The sequence below is a fragment of the Notechis scutatus genome, chromosome 2, assembly GCF_049901735.1.
Source record: "Notechis scutatus isolate UNSWTSFEM ecotype Mainland chromosome 2, rNotScu1.2, whole genome shotgun sequence".
NCBI lineage: Eukaryota > Metazoa > Chordata > Lepidosauria > Squamata > Elapidae > Notechis > Notechis scutatus.
The window spans coordinates 41,582,892-41,597,547 of NC_142010.1; positions in this window are offsets into that span (position 1 = coordinate 41,582,892).

Below are 14,656 nucleotides of genomic sequence, written 5' to 3' on the forward strand. Positions count from 1 at the left end.
CTAATTTGAGTCATTATATTTGTATCTTTTGTCCATTCTTTATTGTCCCTTTGTCTCGTTCCTTATTAAAAAAAAGAAGTTTCTCCTGAAATCACTAATCAGAGTATGATGCCTTTCTATCTCCCCCCTAAATTAATCAAATTAACCTTTAAAATAACGCCCAATACCCAATCCGATTTTGCTTGGTACATTCTATCTGAATAGTACATCCAGAATAATTAAATACATAGTTAAACAATAGATCTAAATATTAAAAACAAATACTATAATAGAAATTTTATAATAACATCAATACCATAATCTTATTAAACTCTTTAATTAAAACTCAATATTCTAAACCTCCCCCTCATATTATTAAATTTTAAAAACAATCATTATTAAACATTTCAACATTTTAATCTCTTATCAACTCTTAAACCATTTAAGTTTTCTATTTCTAATACAATACTACAATATCATCTTATGTACCTTGCAAAATCTCTTTGAAGAAATTATACTTTATCCTTTATCCCTAAAAAAGATTCCTTTTTTCCCATTTAATTTCAAAACTTTGTAGCTTTTCTCCACCTTTTCCCTTTCTTTCTTCTCCCAACAAACCTTTCTACCCCCCCCTTCTTCTAGCCTCTGCCTTACTGGCTTCCCTTCTCTGTCGTATTCCTTTTCCCTTTTGTTTACTATCATTATATTGATTTTGCACCTTATTTTTCCCTTTCTTGAGTGTTTTTTTAAATCTTAAGTCCTTTATTTCTCTTCCTTTCCCTCTTCCTTCTTTCTTGGTCGAGTTCTGAAATTTATTAAAAATGGCTTCCTTTCCTTCTTCTTCTTCTGCTGTCTTCATCTGTTGTAATGTTTGTTGATAGTTAATTAGCGCCATTTCTAAGAAAAGGAAGGCTTCTTTCAAACCAGCTTTACCATTTTTTTTTTGCTTGTTCATAATCTTTTCTCAGTTCCTCAATAGAAAGAGCCATTATAAATCTTTTCTTTTCTTTTCCCCTTCTTTCTTCTTACAACAACCAGAATATTCCAAAGAAAAAATAAAACAGTCCCAAAGTTATCAATCAGTCCAAACCAAGGCAGAGTTCTCACTTCCTGGGGTAGTATCAATCAGAGAAAAAGAAAGTCCAAATCTGTTTCTTAAAATCTTATTGCAATATATTTTAGTCTTCAAATCCTTAAGGCATCTCCTCCAACAAAGTCTTAGCATACAAATTTTTTTTTTTTAGTCCTCTCTCTTCCCACTCATCGCTTAAAGCCAGTTTTCACCTAAAAAAAATAGGTTTCTTAATATTCACTTATTTATTCCGTAGGAAAAGAGGGTAAGCTTTCCTTTCAGCACCATCAAACTGCCGCTTTTTTCCTCTTCTAGAAGGTATCATTCAGAAAGTCATACTTTTCAGGAATTTTGTTAAATATGTCTTAGAGTCCTAGGAACCAAGAAGAACTTTCTCCTTTCAAAAACTTTCTCCACTTCCTCCTGCGCATTCTTACCCGGCTGCCAGCTTCTTTGTGGCGGCCATTACGGACCGCCGCTGCACGTCTTGGGAAGAGGGGTTCTGCCGGCCGGGAGGGGTCTGCAACACCCCAAACCCCTCTCCGGATCCCCTACCTTCAGCTGCCCCTGCAGGGCAGCCTAGCTCCGTACCCGTCCAGATCGGAGCCCCAAAAGCGGCTAGCGCAGCAGGGATCGCGCAGCTTCGCGAATCCCTGCCGCTCGTGAAGCCGACAAACCGGAAGTCCCCAGCATTCTAATTTATTTTTGAGTCCCATAATCAAAATCGCATTAGCAAAATTAGATGTTGAAAGTCTATACCCATCCAGCTCTTACTTAATTATAACTCCTCATATTTAGTGAAACAAAAGTAGTGAAATAAAATTTGTGTTGTTTCAAACCTGAAACAAATCATATTCTTGATCTGCTAAATTCTTTCAGATCAACTGCAGCACAGCTGAAGTAAAATCCAGAGCACTTTGATTTCTCCAGATTTTCCATAAAACAAAATTAGGAGTTATTCTGGAATAATTTTATGGGGCAAGTAGGGCATGGTTGGTGTGCTTTGCCCTTATTCCCCCATAGCATTTCCCAGTGTATGAAAAATGCATACTTTCTCATTACGTACTACACTCACTCATGTCAACTCGTCCCAATTTACCTAAGTTCAGACCTGTATGTTGGGGCTGGGGGGAGAGAGATGGACTTGTGCAACTGTGACATGGAATAAATGGAATAGGTGTCCACCTGTTATTTTATACAACCAAAGAATAACGACCATGACCTATGCAGATGAAAATGTATCTGGATTCTTAGAACAAATTCTTGAGTGGATGGAAACAACTATTTTCTGATTTGCTAATTCAGCAGGACTATTGCCTACATATATGGATAAAGGTTTGAGTCCATTTTGTGGCAGAATCACTTTAAGACAGCTGGTATAATATGGTTAGATTGTTTTTTGGCAAAAATAATAGTCAGTGGCAGCAGCACTAATATTAGCCTTCTGCACTCTGAAGTCCATTTTTTTCATTCTTTGAGAAGATAACCTGCAGATTTTATGCTGTAGCTTAGAAAGTGACTGTGGTTAATGCCTTATGTATGTTTTGTTTCAGAATATTTCCCTTTTTAATCTTTCAACTTATTTATTTGGAAGTGCTTTCCCTTGGGGATCCTAACCATGGATGAATATGTCAATGTGATTCAAATCAAGCACAAGCTACTCAGCCAGAGGAGTTTGACTGTAACCTTCAGTATAAATTTACCTTGCTGCATTTTTTACTTTAAATGAATCACAGTTATCTCCCACTGTGCCATTCAAACATATTTTTCAGAGTGTAACTAGCTAAGCAAAATTAGCCAAATGTTTCATTTTTTTTACACTTTTTGTTCTGAATGTTCTGAAGCCAATTAAAGTCTAATTTTCCCCTTTGTAAAAACAAATGAACATTGACACGAGAGTGTCACAAATGGCAGTTGAATGCTGAACAATAAGTTGAAGATTGAGTTATGTAGTATGACTACTGGCTGTTAAATACTGCTTTGAGAAATAATGTTATGTGCTGCATAAAAAAACATGCAAACATTTTGCCTCAGTTCAAATCTAATTCAAGAAATAATTTTACTAGGCCAGCTCAAAGTTACAAATAGTAAGCAAAGCTTTAGCAGATTTCTGACCCATCCCAAGCAATCAGCCAGTGCAACTTTGATTATACTTTCCATCAGTAAACTATTAAACCTGTCAGGGCCTGAGAATCAAGAACAATATATCGAGTTATTTACGAGGAGTTTTCTTCATTGTTCTTGACCTATAGACAGAATATTTCCAGGCTAAAGCAACTATTTGTAGTATATCTAGGGAAGAGTCATTATAACCTCTTCCTACAGTAAAACTAACCACACTTTCCACTCTGTTGCCTCTTTGCCCTCTGAAAAACACCCGCCTTCTGAGAATTCCAACTATATTCCACTACAAAAACCTTTTAAGAACAGATTGATAATGAATTTGATCTTTGCTGCACACAACTGATATCAAACATTTTAAATTACTACACACTATCCCTATCACCGTAAAGCAGGGGTGTCAAACTGGCAGCCCATAGGCTGTAGGCATTATGTGCAGGCCATGCCCATCCCAGCCCTGTGAATGGGAAAAACATCACGAACTGTCATGTTGTGGCAATGTGATATCGTGTGTTTGACACCTATGCCATAAAGGAACATGCCTACAGCATTTCAGTGATTTCAATCCATATTGTCTGAACCAAAATATCTGCCAGGTAGACGAATGAAAAACAAAATAAAAAACAGCTCTCTCTAATTCTGCTAATTCATCTACTTTCCTTAAACATTTGACATTCAAAATAACGATAGGTGCTAGTTTACATATACTGCACCCAGTTTTAATAATGTATTAACTGCCTAATCAAACTGGCAGATTATAACACATATATTACCTAGAAGCAAACATGAGCATTTTTCCCATACAAATCCAAAATTTACCCACCACCAAATTCCCTGCGGTAATGTTCTGTCATGACTGCCTTCTGCAATACTGTATGGGAAGCTTCATCCGTACGTCTGCAGACAAGGTGTTCTGCAGGATACATTGCATGACATGCTGTCACTCAATGTCAACTGATATACTGGAATGGTTGGTTCTACCTGGTCATCAAACTCCAAAGGCTTCTTTGATTTGTACTTGGCAATAACAGTCAATGAGTGGCTGGCCTTAAAAATCTAAATTGAAATAAATCAATACCACAGCCATACCATTAGAGTTTTACTAAGGTTTCCTTGTCTTTAAATGAGTTGGTGCATAATGTACCAATTGCAGCTTCTGGATACTTTTCAAAGGAAGGCTCATGGGTAGATGATGATGATGTGGATAACTGTTGCCAGGGTGTCATGTTCGAGGAAAGACTGCAAGGGCACACCAGCTGATCTGAGTATAGCCCCCTTGCCTATCTAACAGTCATGAAGCAAAGCTTTAGGATGCTGATCTTTGTTCTTCACATTCAACAAACTGTTAAACAAATATTTGAATAGAAGAATCTATTAATAATTTAATTTCCTCCAGATAATACAAAGAAAGTTACAATAATAAAATCTGAGTAAAAGTAGAAAAATTCATGATGTAATCTCAAAAAAGGTTACTTTGGTTCCTGTATGTATTTCCATTGTTCCCATTGTCTTCTGTTATACCTTTGACCTATGCTGAGAATAACTAAAAATTTCTTTCCAGATATTTATATGCCTCTTTACTATTCTACATAGTATTATACCATCTGTGTGATAGACTAATTTATGGAATGAATCAAGGGAGAACAGGTAGTGAAATCCTGCCTGCTAGTATCCATTGATTGTGACTAATGGAAAAATTGATTTTGACACAAATATTGAATGTGTATTTTACAGGACAGGCAGCAAAGAAAACTACATTTTAGCAACTCTTTCCAAGATGATTTTATTGTGGATTAACCTGGGTGATAAAAAGATATATGAGCACATAACATTGATCGTGTAATTATTCTCTGGGACTAAATGGACATGTATTTTACACATGATTTTTCCTGTTTTCCATCTAGCCATTCATATTTTAGTAATAAAATGTTCCTGCTTCTTACGTAGAATACTATGCAATTTCTACATGGATTAGCATCAATAAAAAGCACCCTATAAACATGTTATTATTTATTTCACTTTCAAATTTCTCAAATCAAGAGGCACATATTCACAAGGAATGTGTTGAAAAGTTTCTGTGGGTCATTTCTGATTTAATTTACACCCAACATTCAAATCAAAGCAAACAACTCCTCTTAATTCAGCTAGAAAAAATACAATATAGCTTGATGTTTAGTTATTAAACTTCAGCAAAACATAAAGAATAATTAACTGGCAAATTGGGACAAAATTCTAGCAAAATCAGAAAAAGAGAATTGAATAAGCAAGCAATAAAATAGTAAAAGAGTTAATGACAAGATTCTATATCTATCTAATCTAGAATTTATTTTGCTTCAAAAAGGAAACAATTTGGTGGGCAAGAATTATATATCCAATAGGAGGAAACATAAAATTGACACATCTTGAATTATGCTACTTCTGTTCAATCAATGCTGCTTATTATAGTGGTGTTGCAACAAAAATGCTGAGGATTAAAAGTGGAATACACCAAAATTCATTTTTATCTCTCCTCTACAACAGTTTATAACGTTAGCTTTCTAAACAATTTCTGAAATGCTGCAAGGCTTTATCATCTTTATGGTCAGATTTTTAGATCATAACTTACAATGTAAACATCTCCAGTATTTTAACCTTTCATTTTACACTTCATTTCTGATCTAAAGTTAACTCCATGGCAGAAACTTGAATAAATTTTCAGGCACTTCAGTTCCAATTTGAGCTGTCCTGAGGGAAGCTATAATTTTATTGAAAAACATTTAATTTCCTATAACAATAGAATAAAAGATAAAACAGAGTTCAGTTAGCACAATCTTTGGCCATTCTGCACCAGAACGGAAAAATACATCTCTTATCCACAACTTCACATACCATCAACTTAAACTGTCAATTTGCTTGGAAAAAAGAAAATGCTACATAAAGTCTGATCTGTATTTATTTCCCCCTCTCTCCCTTTGCCTCCCCACCCCTACAAATATCAGCAATAGATCTTTATCCACCAGCATTTCCCAGATAATAAAAGAAAGCAAGATAAGCACTATACCACAACTATTATTTATTTGTAACCATTATTTATGTACCTTATATGTCATTGCATTTGTTACTGAATAAACAATTCCTTGTTTATAAATAGGGGGGAAATACACAAATTGGTAACAAAACAATGGTATAAATCAGCTTCCGGTTTGAGCTTCTTCGGCAACACACCGAAACCTTGTCTCTGCGAGGCTTCGATCCATGCTCGCCTCTGGAGCACCCCGAGCTGGCTGGTTTCGGGGCTAAGCCACCCCATAGAGGTGGTGAAGAAGGGGGAGACTGCCTGCAGGGTTGAGGAGAACTCCATCTCTCCTCCCCAGATGGCCATTACTCTCTTTCCCGAAGGCGGTTGCAGTGGTGGTCACAAATGGCCACCACAAAGAAGAACTCGACCGGAAAAGAATGTGCAGGAAGAAGATTTTGAAGCTGCGAAGGAGAGAGAGAAGGGAAAGGATTAGGGGTTTTTTTCTTCCCTTCCTTATACTGACAGCTAAGAGACTTAAGCAAGAAATTGAAAAAAATCCACTTTGACATTAATAGGCATCTAAGCTGAAAATAAAAGTCAAAGGGATAATAAAGATTTCTGGATATTTAAAAGTTTTTAAAAGCAGGAAAGGAGAAAAAAAAAAGAATAAAAGGGCAGGATCTGGAAAAATGGAGGAGACTGTCTGGAACTAAGGAATGGAACTGTAACTAAAAGGAACTTACAGTTAAATTTTAATAAGATTCCTCAAGGAACAATAGTATAAATCAAAATTTAACATCAGAGATCACTAAAGTAACTATTTTTGTATCTTGCCTTTTTTATTTTTACAAAGAACCCAAGGCAGTGAACATATCCAAAGCATCTTCTTCCTCCTATTTCAACCAATTCCTAGATTATGAGAAAGACCATTTCATAATATTACAATGGCATTTAATAACCTTTCTAAAACTAACAGATTGCAAGTTTTACTCTATGGTTCTTGCTATGCCAAAGGGATGGAGGATGTGCAGGCAGTGAAAAGATGCCTCTTCAAGGTCCTTGCTGATGTCATTTCCTGAGAGATCTGGAGAGATCCTCTTCTCTTTCAAATAGTCAGAAACATTGGGAGAAACTGATCAATTTGCTGGCTGCAATTCTTTGCATTGTATTTCTGCTCCTTGGAAGATCTGATTCTATCCTCAGAAGCCCTTCTGTGGATAAATTTTCTGGATTATTTAGCAAACAGCTTTGAAGGTTTATTTTCACTATCAGTCTCAATAAGAGTTGACTATTCATTTGAAGTTTTCAAAACATGTTTGTGAATACAAAAACTATTTCTGCCATTATCACAAAAAAATGAGATATACAATATCCATGGGAAAATCTTACAGTGGAGACATCTATCATATAAATAGAAGTTCATACTGATGTTCATAAATATCCATGGTAATTACATGTTTTGAGCAGCCTAACAAAATATGTGTATATTACACATACAAATTAGAGAACAAAATTATGGTGTTCACATCACAAGTTGTGCTGCAGTAAACATTCTACAGGTTAATTTTATTTATTAAAATAAATCCTTGTCTTCTGTCATGCAAATATATGCAAGCAATTTATAGAAATACAACCAATGAAATAATATTACATTAAAATACAATAGAACAAACATCCAAATAAGAACAATATAACTAATCAATGGCTGTAAATAAGATTTTGCACCACATGTCAGAAATAATTGGGAAAAAACACTTAAGCAGAGCACTTCTTTGCTATTAATTTGGTTGCTTTAGAGAACTTTCTTATTCAAACTCATGCCAGTCTTACAAAGTCTTACTTTTTTCCAGGGTGCCAAGTCTTTAAAAATAGTTTCAAATTATTTTTCCCAAATTATGTTTGTAGAGTACACAGTTCTGATCATGGGTATCTGCAGAGAAATGATATTAAAAAGTCAATATGGCAGCCACATGCCTTCAATTAAAACCTTCCTTTTTAATTCCACCACAATACTCATTGCAAATCAATTACAGTGGCAATAAGTGACTGTTGAGAGATTTTAAAGAACACGTTAGGAATAGGAATCATGGAGAATATCTATTTGTGTGGTGGCCAAGAGTCAGATATGACTTGATGGTGCATAATCAATCAAATGCATGGTTGTGACTGCTATCTTGATTTTTTTATCTTCAGACACCCCTCACTCTTATTCTAAATTAAAACAGCAGCACACTCCAAAATTCTAGAAAATAAAAGGATTTTCAACAAGCATTAAACTTCAGCTGAGCTGGCACATGTTTTATTTCTGCAGAGCATGGTTGATAAAAGATTAAAACGGGGCATCATGTAGAAAGCTCTCTTACTGAATTCTTTAAGCTGCAAACCTACTTTGACAAGTGATGTCAAGTGAGGCAATCTAAATCTCCCCAAGTTACTTCTCCTAGATTACCACTCCTGAACTGTTCAGGTCTCGGTCTTCTCATTCTCTGATTATATTCTGACCTTAATATAAGACTTGGCCATGTTTGTAAATATGCTTATCAGCATATCTGTTTTTAACGAACTTGGCAGTACAATCTTATAGATCTCCTTGAATTCAATAATTCTGGACCCAGTAGATAAGTATAATATTGAAATTAATTATTTTGTCATGCAAATACTTGGTCAAAATATATTAGATATATCTAAGAGATCTTTTGCATCCAACCCTTTGTGATATTTTTAAACCTTCCCAATGAATGAATGTCTTAAGATATGAGCCTATATTTCAGAAATATTTTTCACCTTCATATTCTACTACAGTTATATTGGTTTCATTGATTGGATTGTCAGAATGCCTTGAAGCCAGCCAAGAAAGAATGTGCACTTGATATGAATATGAATGATAAATTCTTATTCCACCAAGCTATTTCTACTGACTCTACAAACTTTTTTGCTAAATTCTCTATGAATGTATTTCTTCTTTCTTTATGCGTAAACAATCCTTGCTAAAATAAGTATATACAACGCATCAAAATGTCCATCGCCACCACAGTGACCTTTGCATGACCAACATAAAAATGTGATCCTCCCCATAATATAAAACTATTATTACTTTAAAGGTCAATTTGTCAGACCTCTAGAGTCTGGTTAAAATTAAGCAAGCATCTTGAATGTTCTATTTTAAATCAAGATAAACTTTCTTTTTCTTTTTATCCTGGATTGGGTAAAGCATTACAAAATGATGGAGGGTCTACTTCTGTTATCGTGGATTATGATTCAGAATGGAACTAATTGTTACAAGGGGAAATTTCCAAAGTGGATCAAATTGGTGATAGGACATTTTAGAGCCTGAAAAACTATCAAAATGATATGTGAGACTGCTGTTCTCAGTAACAACTCATTCATAAAGTGTATATGGCCTTTCAAGCTTTATTTATTTATTAAATTTATACGGCTGCCCATCTCACTGCTGTGATCCTGGGCAGCTTACAAAATTAAAAAAGTACAAAAACGATCAAGAAATAATAGAGAAATCATTAAATACCCTAAAAATAAAACTGTTCAAAACCATATTCATTTATTTATGATGTTATTTGACCCTGATCCTTTATATCACCATGTGCATGCAATGGTTAAAAAAATACACAAACTTTTCACATTCAAGTATTAAAGCTTATTAGAGCTGAATGCCATTAATACACTGGCCTTGAACCTCTACAATAGGCTTATCAAAATAAATAAAATAGGCTAACTCCTCAAAAATGATTCCAATTGTGCACTAAATTGTCAAACATAATTGTATAAATTCACAATGAGGGGGCAACAACATATAGTCTTAGAGTTCACACCAAAGCCTTCCGAACCTATCTATTAGCTAAGCAACACTGGATCTAGAAGAGTTGGCTTTTACAATAGTTAAACTGATTTTAAAACTTGCAGGTCCAATTGATTGAAGTACTACCCTGTTTCCCTGAAAATACGACCTACCCTGAAAGTAAGTCCTAGCTTGATTTTTACATGTGCGCCCTACCCCCAAAATAAACCCTAACTAAAATCCCCCCCACGCCAGAGTGCACGGGTAAAAATTAAGCTAGGGTGGGGATGGAGATTGGAGCTGCCCTACTACTTACCTTTGGACAGTTGTAGCTAGGCCTCGCACACCCCGACACCTACCTTGCTGGCCCATTTCTTCTGCAGCCAGCAAGGCTGGCAAGGCTTTCCTGAAGGCTTCTGTAGCTGATAACAAAGTTTTGGATCGATCCAGAGCTCTGTTATTGGCTGCAGAGGCCTTCAGGAAAGATTTGCTGGCCACAGAAAAAGAAGTTCCTGAAGGCTTCTGACAGCAAAAAGGAAGCTGGGGGTGATGCGCGCAAGTGACGTTAGTCAGTGGATGACATCCCCCCCCCCAAAAAATAAGACCTGGTGCCTTTTTGGTGGCAAAAATATATATGACAGGGTCTTATTTTCGGTAGCAATAACCTGTGCAGAAAGTAGATCCAGAAACTTGTAAATTGGAGATACAGTTCCCCATGACAGTGTTAGATTATTTAAAACAAAAACAAAAACACACAACATGGGAACAACTATCACAACGCATTAACTTTTTTCTAAAGTACTTTGAACAGAATTTGAACTTGATGATCTTAGACAGGCACAATTCACTATTCACTATTTTCTATTACAATATTAAGGCAGTGAAGTTTTTGTGATTTTCAGGTCCTACAACAGACTGCATTCTTATGCAAGCTTGGGTTGTTGTTGTTGTTGTTTTTTTACGTTTTATGGCTTCTAAACATATGATTGCAACAGAATCATTGCAAGGAAATCCATTAAAAGAATGAACCTAATATGAATGGAGATGCTTTCCAAGGTTTTGAAATTTACAGAGTTTTAGATTACTTTGAGGGAAAAAAAACAGTAAAATCTGCTCAAACTGCAACATCTTCTCACCTATTCCTTCAATGACTCTCATACATTTCACTGATTTTGTAAACAGGAACTTTAGGGAATGAATCCTATACCTATTTGGACAGAAATAGGTAACATTATTTCAGAGTTGAATATAAAATTGTGTGGGGAATACGAGAGTGCTGAATGGTTCATTGCAAACTATAGAAGATCTTCACAGTTTGAAGAAAAGAAGATACTCTATTTACCATATTCATGAATTGTATCATGAAATGTCAAATTTTTCAGGAAATGAGGTTAATGCTATTCTGTAGATGACCTTTTTAAATGGTTGCAGAAGGTACATTCATGAAATGACTACCATGGCCAAAAATATGGCCAAACATTCCTTCAGCAGCATTTCTGGGATGTCCCTGAGATATTTTGGAGTTATTTTTTCCTGGGCAGCTGGAAACATTTCCAAACATACAAAAAAGGGGAGGAGGCAGTTGTCATAATTATTTTGACTAAGAATATCTATGGAACTTCTTTGTTTTCAGAGGTATTATTGGAAACAAAATCATTCTGGAGGTTAGGATTTCAGCTTCCTATGTGTTTATTATTTTTTAATGCAAAAACATTCTTTAAAAAATCCAACTGTCAGGAAGCTTGTTGGGTGCCAAGGCGAATGACATAAGAACAGCGACATACAAGAACACCTGTTGCCAATTCCTTTTACTTCAGCAGCCACCCAGCTTCAAATGCCAAACAAATAAACAAAAAAAGTCAGTTATTTGGATGCAAGAACCCACTCCTGATTATAAACTCACATTTTCTCCACACCTTTATTTCTTTTATCTGCCAATCCACTAACAAAAAGGGAGAAGGAATATAGCACAAATTAGAGCATCCTACAGGCTATGAGTTGGTTCTTAGGCATCTCTTTCAGAAGTTGGGTGTGATGAAGTTGAATGTTTATCTCTGTTTCTCTGTTCTAGGATGTGTAGTCAAACACATGAGAAAAGTAACTAAACAGAACATCAAACAACAAATTACATTTGATGTTTGTACTATATGCAGGACAGTTTTAAAGCAGTGACAGCAAAGGATTTCAACTAAATAAATTAATCATGTTTATTTAATATTAGTTTAAAGGAGTAAACATTTTTTTCTGAAATGAGTTAAGCTATAGTTTTTTGGTATCACTAGGTGTAATTGTCATTTAATAAATAAACATATTGTAAAACTAATTCACCAAAAGGCATACAGCAAATCCATATTACTCTATAAGGTAAAGGTTCTCCTTGCACATATGTGCTAGTCATTTCTGGCTTTAGGGGGCAGGGGGTGGGGGGCAGGGGGTGTGGCCAATTCAACATTACTTGTGTTGGGGGCACTTGGGGTCACCCAAGTGCTCTGCCAGCAAAAATGAGCTCCCAAGCTCCATTTTTGGCTACAACGACCTCCTGCAACCCTCTGCCAGCAAAAATGGAGCTTGCAAGGGCCACATACAGCCCTCCCAAGCTCCATTTTCTGTGGCAGAGGCACTGCAGGCTGGTCCTTTGCTGTTTCCAGGGTAGCTCCACAGGCCAGATCTAAGCATCCTGTGGGCCAGATCTGGCCTCCAGGCCTTGAGTTTGACACCCCTGACCTAGAACTACTTACACAGCCTTTGTTATTTCTCTCCTTATCTGTTAATGCATCTAGTGATCAGGGTTAATATGTATAATATATAACAAAACAGTATAATAGAATGTTACAGAGAGATTTTAGCAATCATCTAGTTTAACTACTGCCCAGCAGAGAAATCCACTACAACAGCAATACTAAACACTTGTATAAATTAGATGTATTTCATGTATATTTTCTAGTAATTGTTCCTATAACCCATTATGGTTTTCCTCTAACCCATTATGGTTATAACAATATTATTCTGCATTACCTTGCAGATAGAAAATTGTTTCCACAGGACTGCAATAGGTAGAGACTAATCCTGTTCCTATCCACAGCAAGTCTCAGAGCTGGTTGTTCGGAGTGATGCGGAGACACAAATGCAGACATGTCCTAATCATGCCTCCTGGTTGTCCATTGCCTGAACTATCACAGTAAAGAGGCTGGATTGCTTGGGACAAGTGAAACATAAAAGACAAGAAGAGAAACTTGGAGGCAGAGTTCTCTGTTCCCAACAGTGCCCAATAGGCTTTTCGGTAGACCAAGGCATGCATAGTGGCTAGATTCAACAGGGTTGAGAAAATTCTCACAATCACTGGGAGAGTCTGGGCAGCACCTGTTCATTTCCCACTTCACATGGTTCCCTAAGTGGCAAGTGCCCCTTGTTGAATCTGCATAAATAACCTTATTTACAGGCATGCAAAACTACTGCTCATACGCACCAGGTAAAAGGCAAGCTTGTGAGTTAACAAGACCTCAAATAACATTAAAAAAATTCCTGGGTTACCTCAGAATTAATACAAGATTTACTAAAAGAACCATGAAAGTTAATAAAGGGGACTCTGAGCTTCCTCTTTCCAGGGAGGTCACAGGCAAATTGGCACTGAGGCAAAAGAGAATTACATCCACTGTCATGGAGTGATTAATGACAGATTCAGGAATCAGCCAAATGACTTTTGGTTCATTTTCCACACTTACTGCTGTACAAGCTCTTCCTAGTAAATAGAATCACTTGCGACCACTGTGTGCTCACATCTCTCTCCTTTACAAGTAATCATCAGAGAGGGCAGTAAAAGGACTAAGACCCGTGAACCCATTGAAGACAAGCTAGTATAAAAGAAATCCTATCTTTTCATTCAGCTTGACTCCTGCACTCTAACCACTGCACCACTGTGGCTCAAAAACAGTTAGCTAGATCTGCCTTCCAGTAGGGTAAAATGAGATTCATTAAACTAAATTGTCCCAGCCATGGAGCATGCCTTGATTGATTGATTGATTGATTGATTGATTATATCCTGTTTCAGGATGATGTGACAATTCCACCTACGTTTAATGCTTGCTGTAGGAATTTTTATATGAAATTTACCAATAGGAAGATGATGTTCCCTTCCATAATTATCTGTGAGGGCTGTATTAAATTTGCATAAAACAAAGATGAAACAAAGGAATGGGTAGAAGGTACCAATAACTGCTGCTCTGCTCTAAGTAGATTTAATTTTATGTATGTAATATATCATAAAATTTGGAGACCACCCGATTCCCTCACAGAGTATCTCAGAGGATGCCTTGTCACCATACTGCATTTCCTAAATTGGGTTATTTCTCTCTTCTCTTGCATTTTTTCCTTCTAGTTATCCTTCCCTTTGCCTTATTTCCATCACATTTTCTTTCCAATATTTCTTTCCTATTCTTTGCAATACACTGCTTCCCCTTGGGCCTTGGCCAATCTCCATGCTGCACTTGTTTTTCTTCACATTTCCTGGTTCGGTTGTTGAAGTTCGAAGGAGAGGCAGGAAATGCATGTGGTGTATGGATATACATGTATGTGCATGTGCACAATTATCTTCCTTTTGTGTGTATGGGATGCGTCCAAAAAGTTGGTCCAGCTATGTAAAAGATAGTATTATTGTGACCTAGAAAACTTTTTGAATAAAAGAGAGACCACT